Source organism: Triturus cristatus, chromosome 4_2, assembly GCF_964204655.1.
Source record: "Triturus cristatus chromosome 4_2, aTriCri1.1, whole genome shotgun sequence".
NCBI classification, from domain to species: Eukaryota; Metazoa; Chordata; class Amphibia; order Caudata; family Salamandridae; genus Triturus; species Triturus cristatus.
Genome location: NC_140586.1, coordinates 289,622,799 through 289,630,831, shown reverse-complemented (window position 1 = coordinate 289,630,831; position 8,033 = coordinate 289,622,799). Strand labels below are relative to the sequence as shown.

At 42.6% G+C, this 8,033-nt stretch overlaps 1 protein-coding gene across 2 annotated transcripts in view; it reads right to left on the bottom strand.

Annotated features, from left to right (window-relative positions):
• LOC146833669 (flavin-containing monooxygenase 5-like) overlaps positions 1-8,033 on the bottom strand; it is a 405,379-nt gene that overhangs the window by 275,934 nt on the left and 121,412 nt on the right. The window lies entirely within an intron of this gene.

Genomic DNA, 8,033 nt, shown 5'->3' with positions numbered 1-8,033 from the left:
GTCTTCGTTCGTTTTTCTGGTCCAAACAGGTTGAAATATGCCTAGATGGAGTTTCTGAAGGTCGTCCTTTTTTGTGTGTTGTTTGCTCCTTCTCCCGCCAATCTGTTTCTTTTGTTTTTTGTGCAATTGTCCATAGCACACTAAAGGGTTTGGTGGGCAGGACAAGATAACACAAATTGGTGGTTGGCGGATTTCCTTCTTCACACATAAGGGTTTGGCAAATGAGGACAAAAAAAAAAATATATTTACATCCCTGTTTGTCTGAGATGACGCTGTCTCACAAGACGGCTGCTTGCATGCAAAGCAGGCTTTGCAAATCCTTTCTCACAGGAAGTTAGAAACCGCTTCAAGCGGAATACCCTGGAACCTTCTTTAGATGTCAGAGTTGCTTTAACCCCTGATGAGGATCCAAAATTGTCTACTTTCCTGGAGACATTTATAAAGGATCCCAAGAAAGTATAGATACATCCTGGAAAGCTTGCCAGGACAATATTTTCAGATATTTCTGGCCCTTTATCAAAGATTTTAAATATGGCTTTCATGGCCAAGATCATGACTCCATCATTGAGCCTGGCATTTTAGCTGGCTGGGCCCAACGGGCCACCCGTTTGTTGGGAAATGCTAATTGTGTGCTGTCCTCTGAGTGCCAAAACAACAGTTGATGGACAGAATGCAGAACAATGTCATACATTCACCCCAGTACAGAGATCTGGACCTAAATCCAACGTTTTTTTGCTCACCATACCATTCCAGTTCGAACCCAGCCATATGCAAATCAGTCTTGACCCTGTGCCTCATGGGAACAGTCCAGCCCAAACTGCCAAGCCAGGTCCTCCCTGGAACTGGAAACAAGCATCCTAGGACCGGTTTCGGGGTTTCACCCCTGTTTAGCCAGGATAGCTTAATTCCAGTGGCATGGAGAGCACGAGACCCACGTCTGGGCATACCCGTCACACTCGGGGGTGACAAATACAAAAACAACAGTTGATGGATAGAATGCAGAACAATGTCATGCATTCTCCCCAGTACAGAGATCTGGGCCTAAATCCATCGTTTATTTCTCACCATGCCATTCCAGTTTGAACCCAGCCATATGCAAATCAGTCTTGACCCTGTGCCTCATGGGAACAGTCCAGCCGGAACTGCCAAGCCAGGTCCTCCCTGGACTGGAAACAAGCATCCTAGGACCGGTTTCGGGGTTTCACCCCTCCTCAGCCAGGATAGCTTGATTCCAGTGGCATGGAGAGCACGGGACCCACGTCTGGGCATACCCGGCTTTGATGGCCAAGATCATGACTCCATCATTGAGCCTGGCATTCTAGCTGGCTGGGCCCAACGGGCCACCTGCTTGTTGGGAAATTCTAATTGCGTGCTGTCCTCTGAGCGCCAGTATTCTATTCTTCTCAGAATAGATCTCAAACTGTGTGAATTGGCTACTAATGAGGCCCGTCCTTCACACTACTGTTTGGGGACACGTTTTTGAAGGAGGTGGAGAAGTTTGTAAATTCCTTCACCCTATTGGACAAGGCCCAAACAGCCTTAAAAAAGGAATTTCAATCCTACCTTTTTTTCCGAGGCCAGTCAAAACCGGGGCTGCTCCACCAGCTATTTCCAATATCAAGCCTTCTCCTTTTGTTGTCAGCCCAGAAGACGATTCTCCAGATGGTATTCAAAGCAAAACACCTTTCTTCCCTTCTCAAGCAAGATGCTCCAGAGGTCGGTTCAACCGCAAAAATCCTTTCGGAGCAACCGCTAATGCCTCTTTCTAAGGTGATTCTCTCCCCTTCTTCCCACATAGAGACAGGGCAGGGTCTGCTATTTTCTTCACAATTGGAGCACCATAAGCCAAGATGCATGGGTTTTTTCAAACGGTTCGAGGATTTCAACTGGAAATTTGTGCAACTCGAGTTCAAACCTCTATTTCTCACCTACTTCACTTTCAGTCTCACTAAATATACTTCATAGAACAGGAGTTATCCTCTCTTCTACAGAAACTGGCCATAGCCCGATGCAAAGCTCAGCCCTCAGGATTCATAAGCAACATTTTTCTCATGGACAAAAAAGGTAGTGGCTCCCATATGGTAATCAGTCATAAAGAGCTCAATACCAGGATCCTTTAGCATAATTTCAAAATGGAGGGGATCCATTTGTTACAAGATTTTCTAAGATAGGGTGACTACATGGTTCGTTTGGATCTGAAGGGGGCCTATTGACAATGCCAATCTTACCTCCACATTGTAACTTCTTGCAAACTCAGTCGCAACATCTTACTTACGAGTTTTTGGGAATGCCCTTTGGACTGTCCTCAGCCCCTTGGTGCTTTGCCAAACTTCTCAAACCGGTGATAGAACTCTTGAGAGCCAGAGGTATCCATTTGATCGTCTATCTAGACGACTTCCTCTTGATGTCTCATAATTTATCTCTGCTCAAGACTCGGCTGAACCTCACAATCTCCCTGTTGGAATCACAAGGGTTTGGCATCAACTACCACGAATCCGTCCTTTTTCCTGCACAACAAATTACCTTTCCTGGATTTTTAATCGATTTGGTCTCAGCCACCTTAGCTCTTCCACAAAAAATCAGAGCAATAAAGGGAGAATTCCACAAGGCTCTGGCAAAGAAGACAATCACTCTTTGTTGATGAGCGAGATTGGCGGCCTTCTAACATTGTCCATCCAGGTGAATATCCCGCTTCACTATCAGGCTCTGCAATGCGTGAAGATTGCCCACTTGCTAAAAGGATTGTCTTATGCGGATCAAGTTGCTTTCATGCAGAAAGTGTGTCACAAACTGCAGCGGTGGCTCGACCACATGGACGCCTGGTATGGGGAGGCCATTTGTCACGTCCCTCTAAGACTTGGTAACTTATTTCTGAGATTGGGTGCTCAGGTATTTCAGTTACTACTGTTATGGTTCCATGACTATTCTAAAAGTGCCCCTATTTAATGACACTGTTTTGCTTAGCTTCTATTGCATGTCACTATTGTGCTCACTATTGATACAAGAATCAAGTCACAAACTAAACTGAAATAGAACATTACTGAAAAACCCTTCTTATATATATTATTTTCCTTGTACTATTATTTCCTGAACTGAGAACCTTGCAGCATCATTTTTCATGTGCCAAAAGCTTTGTGCTCCGATGTTAATATGTTAATTACGCTCCATCGGTCCCAAGAGCTTGCCTTTCACACTATTATTTCCCTCAGCGGCCGCCGTACTGTATTTAAGACGACCGCACCCAGACATGCCCTGCAGGTTATGGATTCTTCCCAGGGATGCTTTCCTGCTTGCGTGTACCCTGCCTCTCATTGTTAAAAGACTTTCCTTTCCCGGTAAGATACATCTGCTCAGCTGTTTGTGAGGCTGTCATCTCCAGGTAAGGAACGTCGTTTCCTTGATTAATGACAGCATTTCCAGATAACCTCTTTGGCTCTTCTCAGAAGTAAAAGGATATAAAACACACATCGTTTTTTCTTGACATAACAGCAGAAGAAAGAGTTGAATATTTGGTTTTTACTGATTATGTGCTTTATTGAATCATTATTTTGAACTTTAAGGAATATAAACGCTTAGAGGAACAATATTTTAAGGATTTAATCTACACATGTTATTACTTGCAGCCTGTAAAATTGAGATGAACCTCTTTGTCAATTAGGACGAACTTCCTTTTTAAAGAATACTTTATTCTTGAACATTCTTTCGTTTTTCTTGTGCCTGAATATCAGAATATTTCAGTGTTTTGAGAACTTTAAAAGACAAAGGGCCTCATGTAGGAAGCCAAATACCGGTCGGTAACGGCCGAAATTCGGTAAATATCCCGTTACCGACCGGTATTTAGGCATTTGCTATGTAGGGGGCTGATTTCTGGATTCAGTATTTACCGATTCGGAAATTAAGAAATCGGTAAAATACCGATTCGGTAAATACCGAATCCAGAAATCAGATGTAGGGAGCACTCTAAAGAGTGAAAATTAGTATTAGAAATTCGTTATTTACCACCAAATACAGGTTGGTGATAAATAACGAATACCTTGCAAAAAGCAATATTTTGCTGATTTAAGAGTGCCATGTGGGAGACATACATGCCCTTAGGGCATGTATGTGCGCCACATGTGCACACATGCAAGATTCAGGGGTGCAACAGGGTGTCAATGTGACACCCTGCCACCCTTGTATATGCTCCCCCCATTACCGAATCGGTATTTACCGAATCGGTAATGAGGCATCCAGGCCCATAGGAATCAATGGGAAGGTATGCCTCATTACCGAATCGGTAAATACCGATTCATAATTACCGAATTTTTCCGATTCGGTAATCTTTACCGAATCATTACCTACATCACATTTACCGATTCATAAATACCGAATCGGTAAAATTCGGTATTTATGAATCGGTAAATGTGAGGCTACCTACATATGGCCCAAAAGGTTCAAAGACAAGCTTAAATTCCTGAGTTTATTCACTTTAAAGACTTTCTTCTGAATGAAACCCCATGAAGATTCTAGAGATGCTATAATTAACCCAATAAACAACTCTACATGTAACTTTGAGAACTGCAATCTACCTTTGGAAGCTAGAAGCCTACAAGTATTGAATAAGCAATTGCAACTGCAGCACATTTTTGTTTGATTCTTTTTCTTTGCAGGTAATAATTATTTATAGACTATTGTAAGTTTTATGTTAGTGAATTTAACTTGAAATTGAAGACATTCCTCAACGATATTTTTCCTCCGTTCCAGATCTCCCTCGCAGCAGTACCCTCCCTAATTCCCTTCCCCCCATCTGGCCATCTTGATACTCTGGTGAATTCTGAAAACAGAGTCAAGGCTGCCTGGAGGTGGGCTTCTTGAGGGTACTGCTCCTGAGGAATCGGTTCTGACACCATTTTTGGTCTAATTTCAGGCATAGTGGTGGAATCTTATGCCAGCCATTGGGGTTGGGGTTCTCGCTGTGTCATGATAACAACAGGAGCATGACAGTCCAGATCAGAACTCCCATTACACATAAACTGTCTGCAGTTGCCAGCAGCATCCATTGCAGTTTGTTCCTTTTCTTCCCGACAAGCTCATTGTTGTGTCCTACTGAAAATGGGCAGCGACCCAGCAGTCCAATATGTCAATTGCTTAGGAGGCACACAATCCTATCTCTTTTAGCAGAGATTACAAAAGATTTCTGCGACTTTTGCCTCCTGCATCAGATTCCTATCATAGCACTTCATCTTTCTGGCACTCAGAATCCAGTGTACAATTGGAATTCCCAGCATTTCGGGGATGCCAGCACGTGGCAACTGGATTAAACTCTGTTTAGCAGGATTATAGAGAAATGGGGTCCTTTCTGGATGGACCTGTTTGCTTCTTGCCTAACATTCCAATGACCATCCTTCTTCAGTAGGAGGCTGGACCCTGTAGCTCTAGCGACAGATGCATTCTTGTGGAAGTGGCCTGGACTGAACTATGACTTTCCCCATTTTCTATGCCACTGAAAGTAGCCCGGCAGATCTGACCACAATCAGTGACATTGATCTGGATCTCACCCGTTTGGAGGATACGGAGTTGGCTTCCAACATTACTGGAACTTTCTGTCCTCTGTTCCTTCCTGGGTTACCTACTATCCTACTGGACCCTTTACGGAATCAGCATCCCTTGGTCAGGACACAGCAATTGAAACTAATAGCATGGAGACTTTCTGGAGATGCTGGCAAGTGTGACTTTCAGAACAAGCTCTCGACCTCATTGACAAAGCCTTGGCAGATTCCACACATAATGGAGAAAGGGGTCTAGCTGGTGCTTGGAACAGAGTTTGGATCCCGTGGCAGCAGATAGGCTACAAATCAGTATTATTTTGGCCTCCCTGGCATTGGATGGTATTCCTTATAGAACCATCAATTCCTACAGATCAGACATTTCAGCTGGTCATCTTCCTAAGCTTCTCGGGGGTTTAGTTTTCCTCTCCACCTCAACGTAAATATTTTTCCCTTTGAGATGTTTACTTGGTCCTTAGGTTACTTCAATCCTGTCCCAATAATTCCCTTCTATCCAGAAAACAGCTCTCTGCAAAGTTGACGCTCTTGCTGTGTCTAGTCTCTTGCAAACTGGTCGCAGATGTTAGAAGTATTGACAAAGCAGGTCAATCTTTCACCCCAAATGTGTTACCTTCCTGATATGGAAACATACAAAATCACCGAGCAAACAGATGGTCTTTCCAGCACTTCCATGAGACCGAAAGTTCTGCATAGTTCACTGTTTAGGAGAACGTGAAAAGGTTACTGCCCCTCTTCTCAACTCCCCTTCCAGTCCATTAATAATTTTCACTCTCCAGTGTCTTGTCCTACTTTGGTGCATTGGGTCAAATTGTTAATTTTAGAATCAGGGATTGACATCTCCATTTTTGGAGCTTGTTTGGTCAGAGAAGCCATGACTTTAAAGTCTTTTGCTGTATGAGCAGGTCTTGAGGAAAATATTTGCATGGCAGACTGGTCGTTGCATTCCATGTTTAAAGATGTCTACCGTAGGCAGTAGGTAATCCTTTCTCTGTGGTGGTTGATAGGCTTTAACCTTGCTTTATTTGAAGCCTCCGGTCCTGACATAGAATTACACATTTTACAGCATTCATCAACAAGAATTTTCAGTGATATTAAGGACACAGAGGCAAAGATTATCCCACCGACAACTGCATAACAGAACAGTTAATGTGTTATTTATGGTGATGATGAATTCCTCAATGCTACCACTCATATGTCAATTGCATTTATTTTATTACAGACATTAAGGGCCATATGTAGGTAGCATCACATTTACCGACTCATAAATACCGAATTTTACCGATTCGGTATTTATGAATCGGTAAATGCGATGTAGGTAATAATTCGGTAAAATTTACCGATTCGGAAAAAATCGGTAATTTAGAATTGGTATTTACCGATTCGGTAATGAGGCATACCTTCCCATTGATTGAATCAATGGGAAGGTATGCCTCATTACCGAATCAGTAAATACCGATTCGGTAATGGGGGAGCATATACAAGGGTGGCAGGGTGTCACATTGACACCCTGTTGCACCCGTGAATCTTGCATGTGTGCACATGTGGCGCACATATATGTCTGCCACATGGCACATGCACATCTGCTTAATATCACGTTTTGCTATGTATTCGGTATTTTCCACCAACCTATATTTGGTGGTAAATACCGAATTCTTATTCCTAAACATCACTCCTTAGAGTGCTCCCTACATATGGATTCAGGATTCGGTATTTACCGCATTGGTATTTCTACCGATTCGGTAAATACCGAATCCTGACATATGCCTCCTACATCTCAAATAGCTAAATACCGGTCGGTAACGGGATATTTACCGAATTTCGGCCGTTACCGACCGGTATTTAGCTACCTACATGAGGCCCTTAGTTTCTTTATTTCAGTTTCAACTCAGAGGCAAGAAAGAAACCATGGCTTTCACTACCCCAAAAGGAATTCCTCACAGCAGAAGAGGTGGAGTTAATATCCTGTTTATAGTACTTCATGAGTGCTTAAAGATTATTGGCCATTTTACTGTAAAATCTGTGTTTCATGTAGGTGTTCTCAGAGTTGTAGTTTTTTCCACTACAACTCTATGGTTACTGATTTTTTGTTTGCATGACTGGTGTTAAATTGAAGCAAAGAGTAGAATGCATAATCTTCGCCTCTGTGTCCTTAATAGAATTGACAATTCTTGTTCACAAACAGTATAAAATGTTTGATTACCAAAGCAAACAGAATTAATATTTCATTAACATCCATCCAGAGTGGAAGGCAGCCTCTTTTAATGCTGCTTCAAAAGATGTGTTGCTTTATCATCTCTGCCGTTGAATGTTTTATTATGATCAGATGGAGTTTGAAAGGGTGATTTCAATTTCAAATGAGTGTTTTCAGTGTGTAATGAATCAGTCACTTGGTAAGAGAGAGGATTTTTATTCATGATGCAAAGTGGCTTGCTATCTGTGGTGTAGCAGGGTCTTGTTCTTTGTTCTTGCTCTTTGGGGAGAGGAGTT